Source organism: Lolium perenne, chromosome 1 (assembly GCF_019359855.2).
Source record: "Lolium perenne isolate Kyuss_39 chromosome 1, Kyuss_2.0, whole genome shotgun sequence".
In the NCBI taxonomy this organism is placed as follows: Eukaryota; Viridiplantae; Streptophyta; class Magnoliopsida; order Poales; family Poaceae; genus Lolium; species Lolium perenne.
In genome coordinates, this window is record NC_067244.2 from 95,343,768 (window position 1) to 95,351,351 (window position 7,584).

A 7,584-nucleotide genomic window follows, 5' to 3' on the forward strand; every position below is an offset into this window, starting at 1 on the left:
GTTGAGATGAAGTCAACAGGGCTTGGCCGGCGATCAGCGTGATGGTTGGCAGCGGTGCCGGTGAGGCGCAGATGCCGCTGGTCCGAGGCCGGCGATGCGCCGGTCACGTCTGCATTGGAAGGCCGGCAGCCGGTGTCTGAGGCCAGCGATGCCGGTGCGAGTAGGCCGCGATGCGGTGGCTTGGGGCCCAGCAGTGCCGGTGAGCAGCCGCGATCTGCGGTGCACGGAGGCCGGCAGTGCCGGTCCTGAGTGGAGTCCTTCGGCGGCCACTCTTCTCCTCCTCCTTCCTCGTCCATCTTCGGGTCTGCTGCGACGTCCTTCTCTCGAGGTTTATATCTGATAACACAAAGCATATCGGCCTGAGGTAGCAGTCCGTCCAATGGGGTATCAAGATCAAGGGTAGTGAGGAGTGAGTTCACCTTATCATGTAGCGCTTTGACTCGGCCTCGTGTCATCGGTCCACTTGGGGGACTTGTTGGTCTTGGTGTAGCGACGTCGGTGACCGGGGCTACATCAGTTGGTCAAACAGGTTTTGATATATTATTATGAACATAATCACACCAGAAAATTAGGACGAAATGACCTTTTTCTGTAGGAATCTGAATGGGAGATTGATAGTAGTTGATCAGTTGTTAAAATTGACAACGTAAAATGTGGCCTGGGTTGACCTTGTAAATAAATGAAAGCGTGTCCATCCCATTATAAATTTGATTGCGTTTAAGTTTTTTCTTCTAGCTTGTATCTACCAAGAGCAAAGAGGCCATCAGGTTGAGAAGAGAAGAATCATGGTCACGATCAAATTAGACAAGTTTGGACATACACAAACACAGCTGCACTAATGTGCATTGGGGATATCTTCAGCATCCGGTGCTTCAAAACACATAATCTTCTAGTTACTGAATTTACCTTGAAATACTATGAATGAGTGCTTCCCCAAAATGGTTGAAAGCTAATCTGACATGCATCGCATTGCCCTGCAGATAGGATTCACTGTGACCGAGGAGCATCACCTGCATAAAATGAACCCATCAGTCAAACATACAAGCTAAGTTGTTTGCACTTTGCACTACAATGCTTGACAAAATGATCTAGTTTGCATGCCAGATGCTACAATAGAAAAAAGAAAATGATATACAGCCAACCGATAATTCCTGGTTAGATTTGCATAATTCACATTATACCTATGATCCTAAACTATACTTCTGCTGGTAGAAAGAAAACAAAATAGTATCAATTAATGACTTCGATTGACAGAACACTACTTAACATGGGAAATCAATCGAATAGACAATGGAAGTTCAGAACATCGACCTGCTGTTCTTACCGCTGGATAAATCCACTGCCCCGCCGCCCTTGATCCCGATAGCACGAAACTCCACCTTTGTGCAGCTGCCTCCTCACTTTTCCTTCATGCTAGCAGTGGAGGTCGGTGCTCCATCGTGCAATCTGCACCGATGACGCCCGCGCCCGTGAGTCAGCGCCTCGGCCTCCGCGGCACTATATACCAGCCAGCAGAAGGTCGACGCGGCGTTCGTTCCCGGCAACCGCTGCAGTGGCCATCGTTCCGGCCGCTCATGGCGCTACAGGCCTACAGCCTGAGGCGGAAGCGGCCCCAGCGTTGACCAGCCCGAGGGGCGGCTGCAATGGCGATGGCATCTGACCACGCGCCGAGCCGCACCGGGAGCCTAGCCCCGTGCAGGATCCTTAGGGCCCGCCCCGACCTGGCTCGGCTACCACGGCCACTCCGGATCTGCCCTCCACCGCCCCCTCACAGGCTCGCAAGCCGCTGCTACGGTGTCCGACATTGTTCGCGTCCGCGACGGCGCGTCACACCTGGAGGACTTCTGGTTGTACCACTTCCTCTCCATTAACGGGGGCGCAGGGTTCTACATCAGCCGCTCGTTCGGCGATCTTTGTCCCACCCCACCTCCCCGGCACTCCCACGCCATCTGAAAGAGAGGAGCGGCATGGAAGAAGGGGCAGAGAAGGAGCGGCCGCGCGGCCTCGTGTAGGCCCTCGTCCGGTGGAAGGGGGATGTGGTGGTGGGGTGGGGAAGAAAGATGAGAGCTCTGCTAGGGGAGGAGGGTAGGACTATCCAACAGTCAACGCTACGCAGCCGTGCAAAAGAAAAGTACTACCTCCGTCCTAATAAGGCGTACGTGTATTCCAAAACGAACTTTGACCATAAAAATTAAGCAACATAATTTTAATTATATTATATGTAATTAATATCGTTGGATTCGTATTGAAAATCACTTTCTAATGATGCTAATTTCATACAAATAATCTTTATATATTTGAAGTAATTCTTAGTCAAATAAAAAGCACGTAAAACAAGGACGCCTTATCTCCTGTTTTCGGCGCTATTGTGCGCGGCCATTGATCCACACTTCGTTCCCACGTAGACGGACATGTGGCAGATGCTGCAGAAGTTCCACGCCGAGGTCGTTGACTCGTCTTCCGACGAGGAGTCCGATCAGTCGACGCAGACATTGGCAACTACTGCGGCTTCCATGATCCACGAGTTCACTTCAAATGAGGGGCCCGGTGCACCGGGGCTCTATCAAGGGCCGCTCAAAAAATCTGCCGCGCAACAGAGTGCAAGGGCAGCTCCGACTCCACAAGGACTACTTCCACCTCACCGATCTGGTGTTCAAGGAAAAAATGTTATGACGCCGGTACAGGATGTCAAGGGAGTTGTTCTTGGTCATTCTCCGGGGCGTCAGAGACTACGACCCGTACTTACAATGCAGGCCCGATGCAACAGGTGCGCTAGGCTTCACCTCCTACCAAAAATGCTCCGCTGCTATTCGTATGCTATCATATGGAATGGCTGCTGATATATTCGATGAGTATCTTCGAATGGGTGAGAGCACCTGCCTTGAGTCCATGTACCGGTTTTGCCGAGTCGTGATTACCGTGTTCGGACAGCATTACTGTAGGGAGCCAACTGTTGAGGATACAAGGCGGTTGTTGTCTATCAACGAGTTTAGAGGGTTCCCAGGAATGATTGGCAGCATACATTGCATGCACTGGGAGTGGAAGAATTGTCCATTTGGATGGTAGGGTCAGTACAGCAGGCATGCAGAGGGGCGTACTGTCATTCTTGAAGCTGTCATATCTCAAGATTTATGGATTTAGAATTCATTCTTTGGCATGGCCGATTCCAGCAAAGACATCAATGTGTTGCACCGATCACCCGTTTTCAACCGGCTCATGCAAGGCATAGCTCCCCGGGTGAGCTATGAGATCAATGGAAATGAATATGACAAGCCATATTATCTTGCTGATGGCATCTACCCTGACTGGGCCACACTGGTGATGACTATCCATAATCCAAACTCCGAGAAGACGAGGAGGTTTGCCAAGATGCAAGAGGCTTGCAGGAAAGATGTGGAGCGCGGATTTGGTGTGCTCCAAGCTCGGTGGGCAATTGTCCGTCACCCGGCATGAACATGGTCGCTGAAGACCATGCACGAGGTGATGACATGCTGCGTGATCATGCGCAACATGATCGTTGAGAATGAGCGTCCTGATGGCCGCAATGAGAACCACTGGGACTTCCAAGGTGAGTTAGTTGCGCCACTCCCTAGGGCTTTATCTTGGGAGAACTATCTACATATGAATGTAGAAGTCACTGACGAGAACGTGTGCCAACGGCTGCAGAAGGATCTAATTGAGCATAAGTGGGCATTGGCTGGCCATGAAGACCATGCCTAGAGGAATACCATCTTATTTTCATGTAGACTTTTTAAAATTTGGATGTAATAAGGACTATGACTTAGTTGAATCTCTTTATTTTTTTTCAAACTTCATATTTCATGCCGACACGGAATTACGTCGGGCTGTTGGAGGCACCCCAGGCGCAAACGGACGCGCAGACAAAAACGGTCTTTCTCGCGTCCGCCGCGCGACGCAAACAGACGCTCGCAGACACCGATTTGCGTCGCGCCCGCTGGAGAGCACCTGGGGTGCCTCCAGCGGCCCGACGCATTTTCGCGTCGGCATGAAATATGAAGTTTAAAAACAAAAAATAAAGAGTTTCAACGAAGTCATAGTCTTACATCCAAATTTTAAAAAGTCTACATGAAAATACGATGGTATTCCTCTAGGCATGACCTTCATGGCCAGCCAATTCCCACTGATGCTCAATCAGATCCGTCTGCAGCCTTTTGCACATGTTCTCGTCAGTGACTTCTACATTCATATGTAGATAGTCCTCCCGGGATAATGCACCAGGGAGTGGCGCAATCAGCTCACCTAGGAAATCCCATTGATGCTCATTGCGGCCATCAGGATGCTCGTTCTCAACTATCATCTTGTGCATGATCGCGCAGCATGTTATCACCTCATGCATGGTCTTCAGCGACCATGTTCTTGCCGGGTGACGGACAATTTCCCACCGAGCTTGGATGTGACGCCCCGAAACCGGTACCATGAGGATCCCAGCGAACCCGCCAAAATCCGCACGATATCGATCCAGAGACGCCCTCCGACACGACGTGCGCGACAAGTCACACACGTGATGCCGGAGGAATTACCACGAGTAGTAACATTACAACAGGTTTACAATATAACCCACAAGAGACAGATATGATACGCGTGAGGCACACGTCCGTTGGGAACCCCAAGAGGAAGGTGTGATGCGTACAGCAGCAACTTTTCCCTCAGTAAGAAACCAAGGTTATCGAACCAGTAGGAGTCAATAAGCACGTGAAGGTTGATGGTGGCGGAGTGTAGTGCGGCGCAACACCAGGGATTCCGGCGCCAACGTGGAACCTGCACAACACAATCAAAGTACTTTGCCCCAACGTAACAGTGAGGTTGTCAATCTCACCGGCTTGCTGTAAACAAAGGATTAGATGTATAGTGTGGAAGATGATGTTTGCGAAGAACAGTAAAGAACAATTATTGCAGTAGATTGTATTCGATGTAAAAGAATGGACCGGGGTCCACAGTTCACTAGTGGTGTCTCTCCAATAAGAAATAGCATGTTGGGTGAGCAAATTACAGTTGGGCAATTGACAAATAAAGAGGGCATAACAATGCACATACATATTATGATGAGTAGTGTGAAATTCAATTGGGCATTACGACAAAGTACATAGACCGCTATCCAGCATGCATCTATGCCTAAAAAGTCCACCTTCGGGTTAGCATCCGCACCCCTTCCAGTATTAAGTTGCAAACAACAGACAATTGCATTAAGTATGGTGCGTAATGTAATCAACACAAATATCCTTAGACAAAGCATTGATGTTTTATCCCTAGTGGCAACAGCACATCCAGAACCTTAGAACTTTTTGTCACTGTCCCAGATTAAATGGAGGCATGAACCCACTATCGAGCATAAATACTCCCTCTTGGAGTTACAAGTATCAACTTGGCTAGAGCCTCTACTAGCAAGGGAGAGCATGCAAGATCATAAACAACACATATATGATAGATTGATAATCAACATAACATAGTATTCCATATTCGTCGGATCCCAACAAACACAACATGTAGCATTACAAATAGATGATCTTGATCATGTTAGGCAGCTCACAAGATCTAACATGATGGCACAAGAGGAGAAGACAACCATCTAGCTACTGCTATGGACCCATAGTCCAAGGATGAACTACTCACACATCAGTCCGGAGGCGATCATGGTGATGAAGAGTCCTCCGAGAGATGATTCCCCTCTCCGGCAGGGTGACGGAGGCGATCTCCTGAATCCCCCGAGATGGGATTGGCGGCGGCGGCGTCTCTGGAAGGTTTTCCGTATCGTGGCTCTCGGTAATAGGGTTTTCGCGACGGAGAGTTTAAGTAGGCGGAAGGGCAGATTTGGAGGTGGCGCAAGGGCCCCACACCATAGGCCGGCGCGGGCCCCATGCTGGCCGCGCCGCCCTATGGTTACGGCCCCTCGTGGCCCCACTTCGTACGCTCTTCGGTCTTCTGGAAGCTCCGTGGAAAAATAAGACCCTGGGCGTTGATTTCGTCCAATTCCGAGAATATTTCCTTTGTAGGATTTCTGAAACCAAAAACAGCAGAAAACAACAACTGGCTCTTCGACATCTCGTTATTAGGTTAGTGCCGGAAAATGCATAATAATGACATAAAGTGTGTATAAAACATGTGAGTATCATCATAAAAGTAGCATGGAACATAAGAAATTATAGATACGTTTGAGATGTATCAAGCATCCCCAAGCTTAGTTCCTACTCGCCCTCGAGTAGGTAAACGATAACAAGGATAATTTCTGAAGTGACATGCTATCATAATCTTGATCAATACTATTGTAAAGCATATGAGATGAATGAAGTGATTCGAAGCAATGGTAAAGACAATGAATAAACAACTGAATCATATAGCAAAGACTTTTCATGAATAGTACTTTCAAGACAAGCATCGATAAGACTTGCATAGGAGTTAACTCATGAAGCAATAGATTCTTAGTAGAAAGTTTTGAAGCAACACAAAGGAAGATATAAGTTTCAGCGGTTGCTTTCAACTTCAACATGTTTATCTCATGGATAATTGTCAACACAAAGTAGTATGATGAATGCAAATAAGCAAATATGTAGGAATCAATGCACACAGTTGACACAAGTGTTTGCTTCTAAGACAGAAAGAAGTAGGTAAACTGACTCAACATAAAGTAAAAGAATGGCCCTTCGCAGAGGGAAGCAGAGATAAAATCATGTGCTAGAGCTTTTCATGTTTTGAAATCATATAGAGAGCATAAAAGTAAAGTTTTGAGAGGTGTTTGTTGTTGTCAACGAATGATAGTGGGCACTCTAACCCCCTCATCAAACAGACTTTCAAAGAGCGGCTCCCATGAAGGACGCTATCTCTACCAGCAAGGAAGATCATCCCTCTTCTCTTTTGTTTACACATGTACTTTAGTTTTTTATTTTTTTTATTTATGGATGACTATGATGACCCAGCGTACCACTGCATGGTGTAGTACACAAGTCGTTGACATAACACAAGTGAAACACCGTTCCACTCATATTACATCTCTCAGAGTGGTACAACAGAAACATATGCGAGTCCAAGGTATGTCTATAGAAGTACACACGAACTATTTACATAAGATCAACACAACCTCCTACTATACAGTGAGGTAAAACTTCAAATAAAGCTCCAGAAGAACGACTCGTAGTCTATCTTATTGCTAACTCAAGTTTAAGAGCTAATTGGCTTGCTATAGAACTCTAGCTACTTAGGTGCTAGGATTAGGGAAAGGTTCCCTTCTATTACTAGTCTAGGTTTCCATTATAGCTGATGCAGAAGTTGACTCCATTGACTTCTTTGATTGGATTCTTCATTCTGTTGCAGTTGACTCCTTTGTCTTCGAGTTCCACGGTAGTTTCTCCTTCGGTGCCTTGATCTAAGAAGGGGGTTCAAATGGGAGGGAATGAGTACGAGCGTACTCAGCAAGTTCATATTAGGAAATAGGTGTATCATGCACTAGCTACAGCCACAGACCAGAAAGTCATAGGCGAATGCAAGTTTTTGTAAACATTTCTTCAAAAGGTTTATTTTATTCTGAAAACTATGCCCGTCAGTCTTCACAGGTTGAACAGAACTTCGTGG

At 47.3% G+C, this 7,584-nt stretch overlaps 1 long non-coding RNA gene across 2 annotated transcripts; it reads right to left on the minus strand.

Annotated features, from left to right (window-relative positions):
• Window positions 1-230: 230 nt before the first annotated feature.
• Window positions 231-2,107, minus strand: LOC127297637 (uncharacterized). 2 transcript variants are annotated; one of them, XR_007849327.2, is made up of 3 exons: window positions 1,325-2,107; window positions 907-1,010; window positions 231-508 (listed from the first exon to the last, which is right to left on the minus strand). It is a non-coding gene; the product is annotated as an uncharacterized lncRNA (long non-coding RNA). The 2 variants fall into 2 exon arrangements; XR_007849316.1 differs by lacking the exon at window positions 231-508 and having other exon boundaries at window positions 769-1,010.
• Window positions 2,108-7,584: the final 5,477 nt, after the last annotated feature.